The 20,777-nt window shown below is 48.1% G+C and overlaps 1 protein-coding gene across 4 annotated transcripts in view; it reads right to left on the reverse strand.

Moving 5' to 3' along the window:
• Nucleotides 1-20,777, reverse strand: part of LOC119953875 (cell surface glycoprotein MUC18-like) — a 251,544-nt gene that overhangs the window by 179,743 nt on the left and 51,024 nt on the right. The window contains exon 1 of one of the 4 annotated variants that reach the window (XM_038778487.1): nt 8,364-8,486. The exons of the other annotated variants lie outside the window; for them this stretch is intronic. The gene's annotated coding sequence lies outside the window, so the exon portion shown is untranslated. Of the gene's footprint in view, nt 1-8,363; nt 8,487-20,777 lie in introns of those variants that run through there. 4 annotated transcript variants of the gene reach the window in all.

Consider the following 20,777-nt stretch of genomic DNA (forward strand, 5'->3'; position numbering starts at 1 on the left):
TTGCTGTTTTTGCTGTTGCTGTTTTTATAATTTTGACATGTGTTCTCTATGCTGGTTTTTGCTCTGTTTCCGGGTGGGTCTGTTGGGTATGGTTTTGTGTTATGTGGGGAATGTTGGGGGTTTGTTTTTTATTTTCTCTTCTGTACGGGGCTGGGGGATGGGGTGGAGCTGGAATTTGGGGAGCTGCGTCAGAAGGGTGGGGTGGGGCAGTGTGAAAGCGCGGGCTTTCCTCTGGTTTCCCGCGCTGCGGGGCAGGGGGGTGGAGCTGGAGGTGGGGGCATGGCCTCTACTGTTTTTTTCCCGCGCTGATGCGGTGCCAAGGAGGTGTGGCAGGAGAGGGGATGACTCCATGTCAGGAGGGGCCGGGTTTTGGCGGGAGTTGCCGGGGTCAGCAGAAGTCAGCTGACTCACGGAAGTACCATGGAGGGTGCGTCGCGGCTAGGAGGGGTCCTAGCCTTGGGGGGGGGGGGGGGGGGGGGGAATACCGGGTTGCTGCTGGAAGGACCAGGAGAGAGCTGGGCCAGGGGGGTAGAGGGGAGGCGGTATCATCATGGGGGACGGGTCGGGCGGGGTGTGCTGGCCTGGGGCGAGCAGTCGATGAGCTATGGCTAGTCGGTGGGGGAGGGGGGCAGGGTGCCCTCTGATCCGGCTGATCACCTGGAACGTGAGGGAGCTGAATGGGCCGGTTAAGAGGGCTAGGGTATTTTCTCATTTGAAGGGGCTGAAGGCGGACATGGCTATGGTAACGGCGCCGTGGCCGCTCCCTCCTACGAGGTATACCACGAGTCCGGTGGTGGCGGCTATCCTCAAGATTTGGGGGCAGTGGAGGCGACATAGGGGGGAAGTGGGGGGCTCGATGGAGGCTCCGTTAAGGGGGAACCATCGGTTCGTCCCGGGGAACATTGATGGGGGGTTCCAGGGTTGGCACAGAGCGGGCATCAGACAGCTGAGGGACCTGTTCATTGATGGGAGGTTTGCGAGCCTGGGGGAGTTGGAGGAGAAATTTGGGCTCCCCCCGGGGAACATGTTCAGGTATCTGCAGGTAAAGGGGTTTGCTAGGCGGCAGGTGGAGGGATCCCCTTTGCTTCCCGCGAGGGGGGTGAGTGACAGGGTGCTTTCGGGGGTCTGGGTTGGGGATGGGAAGATATCTGATATCTACAAGGTAATGCAGGAGGTGGAGGAGGCGTCAGTAGAGGTGCTAAAGGCTAAGTGGGAGGGGGAACTGGGGGAACAGATCGAAGATGGGACATGGGCTGATGCCCTAGAAAGGGTTAACTCTTCCTCCTCATGTGCGCGGCTTAGCCTCATCCAATTCAAGGTGCTGCACCGGGCCCATATGTCCGGGACTAGGATGAGTAGGTTCTTTGGGGGCGAAGACAGGTGTGTCAGGTGTTCGGGGAGTCCAGCGAACCATGCCCATATGTTCTGGGCATGCCCGGCACTGGAGGAGTTCTGGAAGGGGGTGGCGAGGACGGTGTCGAGGGTGGTAGGATCCAGGGTCAAGCCAGGCTGGGACTCGCGATTTTTGGGGTTGGGGTGGAGCCGGGAGAGCAGGAGGCGAAAGAGGCCGGTGTGCTGGCCTTTGCGTCCCTAGTAGCCCGGCAGAGGATCTTGCTACAGTGGAAGGATGCGAGACCCCCAAGCGTGGAGGCCTGGATCAATGACATGGTGGGATTTCTCAAGCTGGAGAAGGTCAAATTTGCCCTGAGAGGATCGGTACAAGGGTTCTTTAGGCGGTGGCAACCTTTCCTCGACTTTCTGGCTCAGCAATAGGGTACTGGGTCAGCAGCAGCAGCAACCGGGGGGGGGAGGGGGGGGAAAACGGGGGGGGGGGGGGGGGGGGGGGGGGGGGGGACGTTGACTATGTTTGCTTATTTAATTTTAATTTAATTTATTTTTAAGTTCTCTTGTTGTTTACTGGGTTTGGGGGGGATGGGGGAGGGGGCGAGATACATGCATTGATACGGTCTTGGGGGTGTTACAGTTTTTATGGTGTTTTATTGTTGCTTTTTATTGCTTGTTGTTATATTTTCTGTAAAAAAATTTCAATATAAATTATTTTTAAAAAAAGGAATCCAATTCTGGCAGATTGCAGGCTGTAAATCGCGTGCCCTATTTCTCATATGATCGAATTTAATTATAACCTACTTACTTTCAAACTTTATTTTAAATCACGTTATTTTGTGGTTCTTAGTGGCGTAATTCTAAGCATGTCGTAATAGTAAACCTAAGTTCCAAACGGTATTGGAGATAATAGACTTCAGCTCAGGAAACAGTTAGGGTGTTACAACAGTTTTAGAGTCGGGTGGGGAAACATCAGCTAGTGTTTGATCACTACCCAATGGCCATGTATGAACATCAGTTGAGAACAATAACTTGCCATTGATGCTGCCACCATTGAAGATCCTCTAAACGTTCAGTTTCACAAAGGTTCATTTAGATTGACAAGGTTATCTTTTGTTTCAGAAAATTGTATGCAGAAACATGACACGATAAAACAATTATATAACATTATATTACAATGAATTTTTAAAAGATATTTTTGAAAATTCGAAACAAAACTCAACCCCACAGCCACATTTTATTAAAATAAACAAAGGGCTGGTGAGGGGCTCCATCTGCAAAAGGAACAGGGAAGGGAGGTAATTTACAATTACAGATCAACGACCTAAACCAGCTGTATAGCAGCATGTGAATAGAGTTCACAAATAACAGCTTCAGTAAACAAACCAGACCTCTCTGCAAGTAACCAGGGAGAGAATCTACATTAATCACTGTCACATCAGACACCTAACTCCCTTCAAGAACCACTAACATTGGATTCAGAATCCAAATTCTCAACACCACATAACATGTACTTAGCAGCAGGAGACTCAGGAGCTGCAACCCTAACAATCAAATCCTCTGATTAACTATAGTGCCCTGGTTAAATCAGCTATTCAGCAAAGATCAGGCAGGGATTGAAGCTACAACCTTCCTCGCCTGTGTGATTCAGTTTCACTGCAGTCAGCACAGTTACACACCATATCGAGAGAGCCCTATTGTGATAACAGAAATCAAATTCACAAAGCAACTATACCATCTATTGTACCTGTGAGTAATCTTGAAGATATGTAGTAATCTGGTGCCAGGGGTGATAGTATATGGGAGTTTTCAGGCACAGCACATTCCTGTGGGAGCCATTTTTCAAAATGTTTTCCCATACACTGGTAGGATAACCTCAGACACAACACCTGCACAAACCTTCACGACATGGTTTTATTTCTTAATAAATGTTGATATGTTCAGAGGGATGCAAATATTTTTGTGTCACAGTTTATGGGCGGGATTCTCTCAGCCCACGCCGGGCCGGAGAATCGCCGGGTGAGGCGCGAATAGCGTGAAACCGCCCTGACGCCGGTCCGCCGCTTTTCCGGAGAGTGGTGAATCAGCGCCATTGGCACCGGCGCGGTGCCGGTTGGAGTGGCCCCCCCCCCCCGGCGATTCTCCGGCCGGGATGGGCCGAGCGGCCGCATAAGAAATCCGGGTCCCGCCATCCACGTGTGGTCTTACCCGGCAGGACCTCGGGCGTGCATCCATCCGGAGGTGGTCTGGTGGGGGGGGGGGGTCTGACCCCGGGGGCCTCCGCTGTCGCATGGCCCGCGATCGGCGGGCAGGCCTGGCCTCTTTTGCTCCGCACTGGCCCCTGTAGCCCTATGCCATGTTGCGGGGCCGTCGTGGAGAAGGGAGCCACCGCGCATGCACGCATTGCGCATGCACAGACCCACGGCGCCCATTTGACACTGGTATCGGGAGCTGGAGTGGCGTGGGTCGCTCCAGTGCCATGCTGGCCCCCTGTAGGGGTCAGAATCGCTGCTCCTGAGCGCATGTTGAGAAACGCGACGGAACACTTAGGGTCTCAGAGAATCTTACCCTATATCTCTGAGGCTCTACTTAGAAAGCAGGACACTTTTTGAAAGCTATTTTACAAGCTTTCCCATCGGACTAGTGGTCTGATAAAGCACTGTACTGTCCCTGCTCTCTGCACTTAGCTAACTCAGTCAGGGTTGTGGCAGTAATACAAAAGTAGGTTTCAATAGTCCTGTCCAGGACAGGGTATATGGGGCGGGAGGTTGGGTTCCTCATTCCAACCTCATCATGGAAAATGCATGTCAGGTGACGCCATCAGGTAGCAGAAGTCATTAAAGGTTGGCAGAAAGAAACAATGCAAAAAGTAACGGAATGTTGGTTTTCATCTCAAGTTGGCTGGATTCTAAGGGATGGATGTTATATTACAGAAGTACAGCGTTTTGGTTAGATCCCATCTGGATATGCTCAGTTTTAAGCACCTCACAAATGTCCTTGAGGGAAGGAAATCTGCCGTCCTTACCTGATCTGGTATATCTGAGACTCCAGACTCGAAACAATGTGGTTGACTCTTAACTGCCCTCTGAAATGCCGAGTGAACCACTTTATTCAAGAGCAATTAGGGATGAGCAACAAATATTAACCTTGATGCCCACATCGCATGAAGTAAAGGAAAAATATTGTAGTTTATACACTTAAGCATGAACTGGGTTAGGTTTGGGTCCGATGCATCCTGTAATAAAATAACTTGATCTCATGGCTGACACACTAGAATGTTACTTTCTGAGGATTTCTGGCACAAAGGAACTATTAACCACCAGGATTCAGTGCGAAACATTGGTGACGGGTTGGGGTAGGGCATGCTGATGGGAATGAAAGATGCATTATTAGATTATATGGTTCTTACAAACAAGCTTTTTATTGACATATTTCTCATCGGCAAGGAATGCTACACAAATCCCACAAAATGGAAAAGCAAAAAGCTTTAAAAAAGTGATTTTGCATTTATGTATTTTTGGATTACAAAGCAGTGAAGAAGGCTGATCACAAGGCACAGATCAGATCCTCCAGTCCCTGTGGCTCTGGTGTTATTTACATAATAATGTCATTATGATACAGTAGACAATTACCAGACAGCCTTGATATGGACACTTCAGCAAAAAGCATTGCCGGCACCGCTGTGCCTCTCAGCCCTGAGGAGTTCCCATTGATTTGTGTGATTTAACCCCGCTGTGACTAGCACACACTGTGATGCTGTCTTCAAACCATCTGCTCGCACTCTGCTCCAGAGACGACTGTCAACCACAGATTGGACAGACCTGCCATCTGAGCAAACAGCAAAAGTACCTCAATGGAGTTACAAAAACATTTTTTACTCAGAGGAGGAGACTGGGTGGTGGGGTGAGGGGTGATGAGAGTTCAAATCAGTTGAAAATAACTTATTTGTTAATTAAATATTTCCGCAATATGAAAATATAATCATAATCATTAAAGGAAACAGCTTTCTGTGTGACTGTAGCAGCAATTTCAATATGTATCCCTATTCCACAAACATGTGCAATGTGATCAACAGCATACCGACAAAACAATGGTCTAATTCTCAACAGAATTCAGCTGCAGATGAGCTGATGCCGTGACAAATTCAATGGGATTGACCTTGATTTTACACATATCAGGCATCAAATTGTATTGTGCAGCACAACTGGCCTTGTGTCACTCTGTTTAACCCACACCGACAGCCGCATCCTACACGTCCTCTGTATGCATCGAAGACCTTGAATGGATACTATCCTAATGTACACAACCCAACTGGCTGAAATGATGCCACTATTCCAAATTTGGTCAACAAAAGTGCAGGCAGCCTATTTGTTGTTCACTCTGCATGAAGCTGCAAAGTAAGACCTGCATAAACATTAGAGTCATAGAGTCAAACAGTGCAGAAAAGGCCCTTCAGCCCAAGGAGTCTGCACCAACGATAACTACCCCTAATCTTGCGCTAATCCGACTTCCAGCACTTGTCCCATATTCTTGAACGTGGTGTTTCAATTGCTCATTCAAGTGCTTTTTAAAGGTTGTGAGGTTTCCAGACTCCACTACCTTCCCAGGCCATGTATTCCAGATTCTCACCACCCTCTGAGTGAATTATTTCCCCTCAAATCCCCTTGGAATCTCCTGCCCATCACCCTAAAACTATTTAAAGAGCCAGACACCAACTTGCAGGTAAAGTAAATTTTGTCTGAAAGTACAATGCAGTTCCACGATATAGGTAGAAAAAGGGATGAGTCCTGAAAGCAGATTTTAGGGAGTTAGGACTGGAAGCAAAAAGCAGGATCGCAAAAGCAGTAATCTCAGGATTAATCCAAGTGCCACACGTTCATAAATTTAAAAACAGGAAGATTGAACAGTTCAACATGTGGCTGGAGAAATGAAGTAGGAGGGAGAGCTTCAGATTTCTGAGGTATTGGGATGGATTCTGGGATCGATGACAGTTGGACAAGAAGGATGGGTTACACCTTAACAGCACTGGGACTAACATCCTCTTTGGTAGTGCTGTTGGGGAGGGTGTAAACTAGAATATACATATACACGATTGAGTACAAGAGTAATGGGGTCATTTTGAACGCCTTTAAGACACTGGGCAGGATTCGCCGGTCCTGTTGGTGGTGGGATCTATTGTGAGTGAGAATAGAAAATTTGATGTTCCATCCAAAACTCCATTCACTTTGGAAAATCCCATCTGTGAACAAGGAGGGAAGATTTCGGCCACTCTTGAAATGAAAATTGCTTATTGTCACGAGTAGGCTTCAATGAAGTTACTGTGAAAAGCCCCTAGTCGCCACATTCCGGCGCATGTCCGGGGAGGCTGGTACGGGAATCGAACTGTGCTGCTGGTCTGCTTTAAAAGCCACCGATTTAGCCGAATGAGCTAAACCAGCCCCTAGTCATGCGGACTTGAAATATTAAAGTTCTGTTTCTCTCTCCACAGATGCTGCCAGACCTGGGGCGGGATTCTCCAACCCCCTGCCAGGCCGGAGCATTGCCGGGGGGGGGTGGTGTGAATCCTGCCCTGCCGTCCCTATGCCGGCTGCTGGATTCCCCGTCACTGGATTTTTGGCGGGGGCGGGAATCGCGCTGCGCCGGTCGGGGGCCGTTGGCAGCGCCCCCCCGGCGATTCTCCAGCCCGCGATGGGCCGAGTGGCCGCCCGTTTTCGGCGGGTCCCATCGGCGTATATTACACCAGGTCTGTACTGGCGGGAACCTACAGAGGCCGGCCTCCACACTGGCATCATCACCCCCCTGCGCATGCGCAAAGAACGCCAGCCGGTCTGCGCATGCGCGGAACCACGGTAGCAGTTCTACGCATGCGCTAACTCGCGTCGGCCCTTCGCCACCGGTTCGCGCGGCGCCAGCCTCTCCGTCGCCGGCGAAGTGCGGGGGATTCGCAACTTCCGGTTGGCCTGAATCCGCCGTCGGGCCATCGGGGTATTCGGGAGAATCCTGCCCATGGTCTCACCCCTCACAGGTTCCTCAACAGAAATGGAGACGCCTGAGAATCAGTTATCACGTCCAGAACTTTGTTGTCAGAATTATCTGTTCATCGATGTGTTACTTGTTCCACATTTCAGTGCCATTCTCCATCCAGGAGCAGCAGCTGCCAGGCCCTCACACATGGCCCAATCTCACCGGAACCAAATCCTGGCATTCGCATATTCCACCGGCACCCAAGGTGCAGTTGAACATCTTTGATTTCAGCGTGTTTAACCCACGCTAGCATGTCAGTTACATGCAGCACTCACCACACCAGCAACAAAAGTATCAACAATCTGCGAAAGCATTTCTTCAAAGGCATCATCGCGTGGCGTATTTGGAGCAATGTCGCACACCAGATCCTGCAGCATTTTCTTACTTCAAACCTTTCTTGCCTTCTAGACTCATGTTCTCCTGAGCCCGGTGTGGGTTCGATTCCCGGCTTGGGTTACTGTTGCCAGCATCCTCTGCTGAGTTCAGAAGATACAGGCAGTTTGGAGGTACAAATAACAGCATAAAATTCATTCAGCCCAACTTTACAATCATACAAATAAATGTACTGGGTACACAAAATTTTAGTATTATCCATTCTGTCCGCAAAACAGGTATAAACTCTCAGGAGACCCAAGAAGGTGAATCAAAACAACAGTTTATCTTCAGCCAAAAGAAGGTCGCAACGCGACGTACAACACATAGGCTCCAATAAATGTCTCTATCTTCCATGACCAAAAATGCATGCCAATCATGAGCTGTACCAGTACATCCAGCACTCTGATTAAGCTCGGCTCAACAAATAATAATGCAAAAAATTAACAAAGTGAAATCAATGTAGTATGAAATATTTACTGTGGAATTTAAGTTTGAAAGATATTTATGCCACCTTTGAGTTCTCAATAATTCTTAAGTTGATCGCAATGGTGTTGGGCAGAAAAGTTGAGGCTGTGATCGAAAACCACACAGTTTGTCCAGAAGGTGCTTTTATAGCTCACCCGTAGATGCTGCACTGCTGCCAGGTCCTCAGGTTCAGGCTCTTTCATCACTGAGAGGCTTCTACCACCGGATGATTACATGCGTGTCCCGTGCACATCGGGAGCACTTTAAATTTTAATTGTAATCAGATAGGAACCAGCTAGAACCTGTTCCACCTTCGAGAATGACATAACATAGTTACAATTCGATCCTAAGTATTCCTGCTTCACTGCATATGTTACATTTCCAGCCTTAGTTTCTATCAAACTGGAACGTAACTTAACAGTCCAGAGTCACCACTCTGAGAGTCCTCACTCCTCCTGCAGGAAGGTTCTTTCAGATTGTAATTTTATGAAAGATGCAAAATGATATTGAAAATAAGACAGGCTTACTTATCTAAACTTATATATGATCTAAGTTGTAGCAGCATTATATCTATGTTGTAGCAGCATGTCAGTGCCATCAGGAGACATGGGGAGGGAGAAATTTTAAGCTGTCAGAAAAAAAAATAGGATTACGATCTAGTGATTTTAGTTGTACACTTCTATTAGCCTTCAAACTGATCCAATGATTTGTTCAGCTATACCCTGCAGGACCTCATTAACAGTATAATTAAAAGAACTAACAACTTGCCAGGTGCCCACAGTGAAGTGTTTCACAATTACATCACTCTAGTAGATATTTCAGGACCTGTTTCATTTATGTTTTACAATCAGGCAGCTGGGTACTAATAAATTGAAACTGAACTCCATTCCTCACCCTGAGATGTTTGATTAAAAAAAAGATCCAGTGATACTGGACAGAAGACCTCTTTTATAACATACAGCAGATAAAAAGAGCTTCAAAGGCACAGTAACCCAAGGCTGAGCCCAGTGGAGTGTTTCACCAGACAAATTGGTCCCTCTGCTCTCCCCAGCACAGGCTTCCTGGGCCAAAATCCCGTCTCGAACCAGGTGTGGAGCACCAGACGCACAACAGCTGCAGCCTCTAGTCAGCTGAGTTGATGATGTACCAGTCCATCCTTAACTGGCTCGCAGGATCTGAATGGTCCCTTTTTCTATGTAATAGAATTCTTGTTCAAATTTTGCAGGAAAGATCCCTTTTCGTTATTTAACATTTTATCCAGTTAATAAAGTCAAATTCCACACAGCACAATAGTTACAGCGACGAGCACTTTTAAAAATCAAATTGACTTAGCTACATAAAAATGTTAGTTGAGAGCTCCCTTTAGATTATAATAATATTCTTACAATAATCTTTATTTGTGTCACAAGTAGGCTTACATTAACACTGCGATGAGGTTACTGTGAAAATTCCCTAGTCACCACACTCCGGTGCCTGTTCGGGTACACAGACAGAGAATTCAGAACGTCCAATTCACCTAACAAGTACGTCTTTCGGGACTTGTGGGAGGAAACCGGAGCACCCAGAGGAAACTGCACTGGGAGAATGTGCAATCTCCGCACAGGCAGTGACCCAAGCTGGGAATCAATCCCGGGACCCTGGATCTGTGAAGCAACAGTGCTAACCATTGTGTTACCGTTATTTCATCTGAAGCAGTAGGTAGGTACTGTACTATCCCCAGAACTACAGGAGTGCATTATTTTTACATTGTAGAAGCTGATCTGCAATTATATTATGATTTGAACAATTTTAAAATTGGAAATCTGTTATTCTTGCCTGTAAAGTCTCTGAAAGTGAAGTATAAACCAGTGGCATGTCAGTAAATTGCTTCAATTTTTATGTTACTTTCTTTTTGTCATAATTATCCCTTCAGTTCTCCTCTCCCACCCGAAAGAATTTGACACATGCTGAAATATGTGGGTCACTCTTTCATACCTCACCCAAGCGGTCTTTCATTCCGTGAAAGACCAGACAGTTGGCAGGTTATTCGTCATATATCAAAGCCACTTTCCAGCAAATGTTATTGATAGCGACTGAAGTGGGAATTCTGCTTCACTTTCTCTGCTCTAAATGCCTGACAGTAATCTATATTTTATTCTTGTAAGTAATAAAATTTAGCTATGATATATAAAAATCCTTGAGATTTCTTGCTTATCATGCCGCTGTCTTAATTTCAGAATACTTTGACACTTTAGAAATAGATTTTAACTGTTCCCACAGGGAACCAAATGGGCAGAGTAGGTAGGGCGAGGTGTAAAATAAGCTAAAATCAACATCTTCCTAAAAACTCAGCTGGCCTAGATCTGACCTTTTCACTTATTGTTCCTTCTCTGCAGGTAAGCTTTTAAACTTAATTTGTTTAATTTTTAATTTTATTGATTATTATGTTCTAAGGCTGCATGGTTACACATTGGTCAGCACTGTTGCCTCACAGCTCCAGGGACCCGGGTTGAATTCCAGCCTTCAGTGACTGTCTGTATGGAGTCAGCACATTCTCTGTGTCTGCTTGGGTTTCCTCCGGGTGCTCTGATTTCCTCCCACAGTCTAAAGATGTGCAGGTTAGGCGGATTGGCCATGCTAAATTGCCCCTTAGTGTCCAAAGGTTAGGTGAGGTGACAGGGATGGGATGGGGCAGTGGGCCGAGTTGGGGTTCTCTTTCAAAGGGTCAGTGCAGACTCGCTGGTCTCCTTCTACACTGTAGGCATTCTATTATTCATGTGTGAGCTCTGTTGTTTGCTTATTTCCCTGTATCTTGTTGACCCTGAAACTTTGAAATTCTTTTTGGACTCTTCCTTCCAGGTTCTGTGACATCACAACAGGTTCCCAACCTCAGTAATGATGCTGAAAGATTTTGATTGACCCTCTAGCTTGCACACTTTGTTGTGTGGAATCCAATGCTACTTTCTCTCCTCTCTGGTCTTGTTCTGGACATATGTTTAAAATGTCCCGATGATTTTCTTTTCAGGTTGCTCAAAGCAACAATCATGAGATTAATCTTTTATCTGGTGGACGTACGTTTAAGAAATGGGTGCTTATTAAATAGCTGCAGTGATGTCAGTGTGTGGGTGGAGCTGGGCTGTCTTTCACTTTTGTTTTTGAGCTGGCAGCTGCAGTGTGTTTAGTTTCATTTTCAGAGGTGGATAGCTGCATTCAAAGCAAGCAGCTGCACAATGATCTCTCCCTCCACAAGCTAAAGAATGTCTCCAGATCACTGATGATTTCAAAGTAATACTTGTTTCTGTAGAGCATTTAAACCTTCTGTCTTTATTTTAAAAAGGATTTAACTTATGGATGTTGTTTGGGAAGTTATTAAGGGTTACCTATAAAATATTGCATTTGGGAAAGTATCAGTGTGGTTATAAAATGTTAACTGGATTCATAGAATAAACATTGCTTTGTTTTAAACATACTTTAGCTCTCTGTTGCATCACACCTGTAAAGTGGGCCCTTATGCTCCCCATAATCAAAATCTATTTAAAATTGTGGGTCAGGTGAACTCCATGATATATTTTGGTTCTCTAAACCCTGGGCCATAATACTTTAGTTCCTGGAAACTCCATGACAACTGGAAACAATGTGAAGATGCAGGTTGAGGACAGCAGTAATGACCAGGGAAACTGGGACTGAGAGCGAAGTGCAAGGGCAAAGCAAAGTGAAGCAGCAGAAAGGGATTCTGGAGTAAAGTGATTTTGTAAGAGATCAGTTATTGCTGTTGGTCATGTGGATAGGACACAAGATTGCACAATTCCTCTTACTTCCTTCTTTTCTCCCCACCCACAACCGAAACTTCACTGGACTCAGCAGAAATACTTCCCAAGAATCCAAATCCAGATCTACTCAGATCTGTCACCCACTTCCTGAATGAACAAAAAGAGACATAAGCAAAATGCAAAGAGAGAACAAGAAGTAATACTGTACATAGAAAGAGAGATGAAATAGCACAAGGAATTCAAAAGAATATGAAGGTAGAGAGGAGCAAGACACAACGGGCACGATTTAACAGAACCGGTTCTAAGTGTGGTAGCGAGTGGGAACAACCACGAGCTACCCGACGGTCGAACTGGTGAGGCTGTCATTAGTATCACATGTTAATTGGGCCATTTCACAAGGCCCCAAGGGCTTCATGCCACAAATGATTGTTACACTGGCTGATTTTCCGAGGCCACACCTACCAGCACCCCGCTAACAAGGAGGAGCAGAAACACATGCAGCAGAGCAAACTCCAGACAGCACGTGGCCATGCCACTGTGCAAACCAGCGCCATGATTCTGGGATGCCCACCTGGCCAGAATGTTGGACGTGGTGGTGTCCAGATCAGATGCCCTGTCAGCCACTGGGCAGTCAGATCCATCTGGGAGGAAGTGGCAGTGACTGTCAACTCGGGGGGTGTCACCAGCAGGATCAGCACCCAGTACAGTAAGATCAACAACCTCCATTGGGCCACACGGGTGATTTGGCAGCAGCCTTGCCTACCACTGCAGCCCCCGACCATCATGCACCTGGCATCGCCCTGCCTCCATCCAGCACCATACTGTGTCCAAGCCCACCCATGTCCAGCAGTGGTGCCCATGCCTGCTCCCCCAACTTGATGCATGAAGTGTGCAGCTTGCAATGCTCTTTGTATCCCCACAGGAGACGTTGGCCCACAACAGACGGGAGAGGTCCAGCCGGGGTGCCAGACATCAGTCCTCACCCCCTACAAGGAACAGGCTCTGGAGGTCACAGGGGTGGCCAAGGACAAATTGGTCACTGACGTAGAAGTTGGCGTATGGCACAGAGGTGAGTATTCACCGAACCCCATCCAGGTGACCTGTCACACGTAAGTTGTTATTGCCAGACAGAATGATACCTCCGTCCCACTGACCACATGTCCATTTCCCCGCAGGATCTCTATCCGAAGGTGCTGGCCCATCAGGGGTGGACCCCCACCCCAAGAGAACACCTTGGAGGGGTGTTCCGAGGAGACCACCATCAATGTATCACAGCTGTCAACCCCACCTTCCATCAGCACAGAAGCACACATCTCAGTGGGTGACATAGTGAACAGGCTTCTGGAGCACAATCTGGTGAACACCACACAGTTGCTGATGCACATGGGGCGGGATTCAGTGATCCTGAGGCTGTGTTGACACCGTTGGAACCACCGTCACGTTTCTCGACGGTGTCAACATGGCCTCAGGATCAGCAATTCTGGCCCCTACAGGGGGCCAGCACAGCAGTGCAGCGGTTCATGCCGCTCCAGCTGCTGATCCTGTCGTGAACTGGGCACCGCGGGATCTGTGCATGCGCTGTGGCACCAGCGGCAATGCGCACATGTGCAGTGGCACCGGCCACGATGCAACGCGCCGGCCATGATGCAACACGACGCAGGGCTACAGGGACCAGAGAGGCCGGCCCGCTGATTGGTGGGCCCCGATTGTGGGTCCGGCCACATCGGAGGCCCCCCCGGGGTTGGACCTCCCTCCCCCCCACACAGGCCGCCGCCTGACCCTTCCACTCCGAGTTCCCGCCGGCTGAGAGCAGGGTTTTTCATGTCAGCTGCTCGGCCCATCCTGCCGGCACCAATGGCGCCAATTCTCCACTCTGCGGAGAATCGCGTGCCGGCGTCGGGACGTTGTGGCACGATTTGCGCCAGTCGCGGGGATTCTCCGGCCCAGCCCCGGGCTGACAGAATCCTGCGCATGGAGTCTGCGCGGCCCTCTGAAAGAGCACTACCCTACACAGGCCCAATCCTCTGCCCTATCCCCACAATCCCACCTCGGGGAAATTTATCATGGCCAATCTACCTAACCTGCACATCTTTGGACTGTGGGAGGATGTTTTCAAGAAGCAGTTAGATATCGCACTTGGAACGAAGGGGATCAAAGGGCCAGAGGGAAAGGCGGGATTAGGCTGTTGAATTTGATGATCAGCCATGATCATAATGAATGGCGGAGCAGGCTCGAAGGGCCAAATGGCCACATCCTGCTCCTATTTTCTATGTTTCTATGTAAATCAAGGTGTGCCACATCTTTCAGGAATCCACTTTGATTCATGTTGTTGCTATTCTCTGTTGTATGAGATTTCTTGGGGTCCTTCCACTAATATCCATCCAGACGCCTTCCAACTCTCTTTAAGAGAGAGTTAATTGTGGACACCCCAGCTCAAGCATGGGCTTCACTGTTTTCTTGATTAGTGATGATGAGGAGATGCCGGCGTTGGACTGGGGTGAGCACAGTAAGAAGTCTTACAACACCAGGTTAAAGTCCAACAGGTTTGTTTCAAACACGAGCTTTCGGAGCACGGCTCCTTCTTCAGATCCACACCATCAGGTGGTCTGCAATTCACCTGAAGAAGGAGCCGTGCTCCGAAAGCTCGTGTTTGAAACAAACCTGTTGGACTTTAACCTGGTGTTGTAAGACTTCTTACTGTTCTTGATTAGTGACTGCAAATTCCAAAAACACTCTGGGTGGATTCTCCATTATTGGGACAATGTTCCCACGCCGGTGTCAAAACGGTGGAGTTTCATGCCAGAAAAACTGGCATGGCGGACTCGGACTGCGGAGCTGGACCCAAAAGAGAAACCCCCCGATCAGCCGCACTCCTGACCCTGTCCCATCACACAAACATTCCCCGGCCGCCTATAAGGCCCCCCCTGGCCTCCGATTGGCTCGCCCCCGACCTGGGCGGCCACGGACTGAGTCCACCACCGCCACGAGAGTATCCTGACCGGCTAGACCATATTAGATCCACACCATCAGGACTTCAGCCGGAAGGAAGTGGAGAATGGTGGAGCGGGCCTCTGGCAATGGCCCCAGGTAGGTCCTAGGCCGGGGCATATGCTGCTTTTCGGGGCCCGCAGAATCGGAGAACCAGCACCTGTCCCAATTCATTGCGGGAAAGTGGATTTTCCCCCCACGCCGGCACTGATATTGAAAATGAAAATCGCTTATTGTCACGAGTAGGCTTCAAATGAAGTTACTGTGAAAAGCCCCTAGTCGCCACATTCCGGCGCCTGTTCGGGGAGGCTGGTACGGGAATCGAACAATGCTGCTCGCCTGCCTTGGTCTGCTTTCAAAGCCAGCGATTTAGCCCAGTGTGCTAAACCAGCCCCTGTCATCGGGGTGCGGAGAATCCAGCCCCCTTGCTTCTGATCTACAGCTCTTGCAGGCACGGACTGCTCAAACTTCCTCCCTCTGTCTGTTTCCATGGTTTTTCCAAGGCCCAACTAATTTCTTCTATGAAAAATAGAGAAATAAAAAACATCCAAAATACTAAAAATGCCTCCATGCAATCTATCCCATTGGCAACATGACACAGCCAGGGTGTCCAAAATGGAGATTTCAATTAATTAACGTCAATTCCCAAACCTGCCATTTGATCTGCAAATTATATGGATATTTTAAGGCCTTACCTTATTCACCAGTTGCTTTCCAACATTTCTTTGAACTGGGGAAATTATATCAATAATTTATATCTTTAAAGGGACAATTGCAATTCTTCCAGACTTCCATTCCAAAGCTAAGAGAGGATCACATGTGGTTTATTATTTTCATCTCTAACTCTAACCCCTTTAAGTAAACATGGACAGTCTTTGAATAGTAATTAACCTCGGGGTGTTTTACCTGCTACACAAACTCAGATGCTTCCATGACCTTATTTATTAAACCGGGATCTTGGATTCATGTCGCATTACATTCACCCCCCACCATCTGGCCTGGACTTGCAAAATCCTACCAACTGTCCTGCCTTGAGACAATTCACACCTCTTTAACCTGGGATCACCCCCTATCTCTGGATCTGTAATGATTTGATTACCCGCAAATGCTCGCATTCCAAGCATTGTCTGGCATCTCTGACTTTGTCTATATAAATGTTTCTGGAACATATCTCTCCATTCACCTGAGGAAGGAGCAGTGCTCCAAAAGCTCGTGTTTGAAACAAACCTGTTGGACTTTAACCTGGTGTTGTAAGACTTCTTACTGTGCTCACCCCAGTCCAACACCGGCATCTCCACATCTTATTTATTAAAAACTTCAACGTTCAAAGTAAAAATTATATTCCTACATTATATGAATCATAAATTGAGCCAATTCACACAACAAATGTGACCTATATATTATTAATGGGCATAGTGTCTAAAATATATTTGGTGCTAGCTTGATTCAGCTGGTGGTAGCATGCTGACCTTTGGGTCAGTAAGCTGCAGGTTTGAGCCCTACTCCAGAATTTGAGCACAATATCTCGGCTGGTATTCCAGTGTAGTCAAGGTGGGACTGCATTAAATGGAGTGCTGTCTGCTGTTGAGGTGAATGTTGGACAGGTTTAATGGGAAAATATTAAGATTGCTGCCTGGAAAAATGAGATCAATGGGGAAAACTGCTATCTTCATCTAGCTTGTGATCAACCGAGGCTTTATTTTAATATTCATCTCCATATAATAATTTCTGTTCTGTGGTGAAAGTTCCAGTGCATCTACACAAACTCAGCACAATCTCTCTTCTACCATTCTTTTATATATGTCTCAGTTTTTATCTCAGCTGATTCCTCACATCAGAAGACACCAGCTGGAACAATTCGCAATCCCTTTAATGTTCTCATGAAACACCCTATCAGCAGAGTTGATAAAATCCATCAAGATGACAGGAAACTCGATAAAATATTCAAATCAATTTTGCAAGAGCAACTTTCGGGCAGCCTGCCCCTGATGAGTCTTCAACCGTATTATGTCTGGATCTGCACTCAGCTATGAACCTTAAACTAGTGATTTATCTTTGTTAACACTACTGCTGAGAAGCTTTTCCACAAGCCATTCATACTGTGAGATTGCAAGTATAGAACATACAGAACATACAGTGCAGAAGGAGGCCATTCGGCCAATCGAGTCTGCACCGACCCACGTAAGCCCTCACTTCCACCCTATCCCCCTAACCCAATAACCTCTCCTAACATTTTTGGGCACTAAGGGGCAATTTATCGTGGCCAATCCACCTAGGACAAGTCTTAGGACTGTGGGAGGAAACCAGAGCAGCTGGTGGAAACCAGACACGGGGAGAACGTACAGACTCCACACAGACAGTGACCCAGCGGGGTCTGGGACCCTGGTGCTGTGAAGCCACAGTGCTAACAACTATGCTACCCTGCTGCCCACATATGGGGCGCGATTCTCCGCTCTCCACGCCGGGTGGGAGAATCACGGGAGGGCTGGGCGACTCATTTCACGCCCCTGGCGCCCCCCGCGATTCTCCCTACCCCCGCTCGGAAGAATCGCCGCTCGCCGTTTTTCACGCCGACCGGCGATTCTCCGGCCTGTATGGGCCGAGCGGCCTGCCGTTCGCGACCGGTTCACGACGGCGGCAACCACACCTGGTCACTGCCGTTGTGAACATGGGCGCCAAAGGCCCTTCTGAAGCTTGTGGGGGGCGGAGAGGGGAGTGAGCACCACGGCCGTGCTCGGGAGGGGACTGGCCCGCGATCGGTGCCCATCGATCGTCGGGCCGGTGTCTCAAAGCGATGCACTCTTTCCCCTCCGCCGCCCCGCAAGATCAAGCCGCCACGTCTTGCGGGGCAGCGGAGGGGAAGACAGCCACCGCGCATGCGCGGGTTTGAGCCGTCAGCCGTCGTGACATCAGCCGCGCATTCTCGGGTTGGAGCCGGCCAACCTGCGCATGCGCGGCTGACGTCACATAGGCGCCGCCGTTGCGTCATTCTCGGCCACCGGGCCTTGACGCAAGCGCCAATGCACGGCGGCCGAGAATAACGGAGCGTCGCTCCTAGCCCCCCGGGTGGGGGTGAATAAGGTGAGAGGAGCGGCCTCCGAGGCCGTCATGAAACTCGGCCGCGTACACGACGGCCTTCCCGATTTTTCCCGGGAGTGGAGAATTCCGCCCAATGGCCCTTGATTTTCCGATATGTACAGCTGATAGGCAATGCTCTATATCAGAACAGGGAACATTAACTACTTTCTGTCAATGTGTCTAAGATTGCACAGTTTCAGTTACTTTTTAAAAATAAATTTAGAGTACCCATTATTTTTCCCAATTAAGGGGCAATTTAGCGTGGTCAATCCACCTACCCTGCACATTTTAGGATTATGGGGGTGAGACCCACGCAGACACGGAGAGAATGTGCAACCTCCACATGAACAGTGACCCAGGCCGCAATCGAACCCAGGTCCTAGGCGGCATGAGGCAGCAGTGCTAACCACTGCGCCACCGTTTCAATTACTCTTAACTTGAGTGTGAATTTCATCTCTTAATAAAGAATGGGCAGGTGCCTGTTTATCTCTAGAATGAAATAATAAAACCTCATTAGGAATATAGGAACATAGGAGCAGGCATATTTATTTCATCCCTCGAGCCTGTTTTGCCATTCAACTACTATATCATGGTTGATCAATAACTCCATAGACCCGTCTTTGCCCCATATCCCCAGATCAACTAGGGCCAGGTGGGACTTCTATCCCTCACTGGGGAGGACTTCCACCCTCTGGAGCTTCTGGCCAATCCATACTGTCGGCAGCTCATCAGTCTCAGTAGAATTATGAAGGCATCAATGGCCGCAGTCACATCTGTAGAAGACGAAGATCAAGGGTCCTGTATCTCCAGGACAGGTAAGTCTTGGGCCAGGAGCATTTGGGCAGGTCAGAGAAAGGGGCAGGAGCGGCGAAGGGGTGGGTTTTTGAGAGGGAGTGAGTAGCAAGGAATGGGGGTGGGGGGAGGGGGTTGCCTTGCAATCAGCAAAGGGCAGTCCCCTAAAGAGCAATCAATCGCTCCCTTCCTTCCTGCCCTTTAAAAATTTCATTTAGCAATATTAAATATAATTTATACAACTCTCAATCTCCTAAGGAATGTCATTATGCCTAAAAAGATTTTTTTCAATTCCTTTCCAAACTTTCCAGAAAATTTCACAGCCCATAGATATATAGGTTAGGTGGATTGGCCATGATCAATGTGTAGGGTTATGGGGATAAGGAGGGGGAGTGGGCCTAGGTAGAGTGCTCTTTGGGGGCTCAGTGCACTTGATTGGCTGAATGGCCTCCTTGTGCACTGTAGGGATTCTATGGATTATGTGGATTACTTTTTGAAAAAATATTTTTATTGGAATTTATGCACTTAATATCAAAACTTTGCAGAACAATATAGAAACACCAATAATAACCAAAATAATAACACCAATACAAGTATCACAAGTTGCCACCGCGTTTGTGACAATAATCCCAATACTATAATTTCCCTACATTATTTACCGTACATTATAATAATAATCTTTATTGTCACAAGTAGGCTTACATTAGCACTGCAATGAAGTTACTGTGAAAAGCCCCTAGTCACCACATTTCAGCACCTGTTTGGGTACACAGGGGGAGAATTCAGAATGTCCAAATTATGTGGAACTGTCAGGCCACGCACTCTTCTGAAACAATAGAGAACTGACTCAGGCAGGCCACTTACAAAGTAGCCCTTTTAAAAATACTAAAATACTTGATGCCAGACTTTCAGGGCTCTAGATTATGATCCTAGCTAGGACCACCTGTAGTTCTCATATTATTGGCCAAGTGTGTCAGGCATCACTACAGAAACCATACTGCAGATTCTAATGAAGGCACAGGTCAGGAAAACACTGGCATTAGGAATCCCTGCCTCCAGCCCAGTAACTGCTTCAGTGATTACCGTGTTGGGAGCTGCCAGAAGCTCCATCCCAATATGCCACTGAGGAAATATTGGGTGCGATTTAATGGCCGTGCTGCACTTAAGTGAGAGTGCGACAAGGCTGTTAAATCGCGGGAGAGGCCAAAATCAAGATCTGTTTGCGATCTAACCGGCCTGCCTCTGTTGGCAAAAATAAGGACCCTGCCGGAGGTGAGAAACCAATAATCACCACTTAAGCCCAATCTGCGAACGATTAACGGGAGCGACTCCCTAAACGGCTTCCCGTGATATAACAGTCTCCCCAGCAAACAGTCAGGGGATTAGGGCCAACCCACTCTTGTGGCCCAGTGAAAGCCGTTGTTCTTCTTACAGCACTGGGTGGTGGTCCTCCTGGTGACACCCCCGAGTTGACTGATGCTGCCAGTTCCTCCCAGGCAGCACTGGCTGACCCTTCGAGACCCTGGGGAGAACAGGACATCCCACCTGGCCACTACAGCGTCCAACAATTTGCTCAGGTCGGCATCCCTGAACCGTGGCTGGTCTCCTTGATGGGATGACTGCGAGCTGAGTGGGGTTGGCTGTGCACGAGTGCTTTAAGTGCTGCCCTCCTTTGTTAGCAGGGGGCTGGCGAGCATGGTCCCGGTGAATCAGCCTGCGGGACCACCATTTTTGGCGTGAAGACTGTGGAGCCTCGTTAAGTGGGCCAATTGATATTTGATAGCAGTGATGGCCTCCCCTGTCCAAGCGTCAGGGAGCTCGTGGAAGTTCCCTCTCGCTACCACACTTAGAAATGTTTTGGTTAAATAGCACCCATTAAGTATAAATTAGGCCTGGTGCATTTGCGATTCAGCGTACCTTCCAGCATACAATGAACACCCCCATCAAATTTACAACACTCTT

The sequence above is a fragment of the Scyliorhinus canicula genome, chromosome 19, assembly GCF_902713615.1.
Source record: "Scyliorhinus canicula chromosome 19, sScyCan1.1, whole genome shotgun sequence".
Lineage (NCBI taxonomy): Eukaryota > Metazoa > Chordata > Chondrichthyes > Carcharhiniformes > Scyliorhinidae > Scyliorhinus > Scyliorhinus canicula.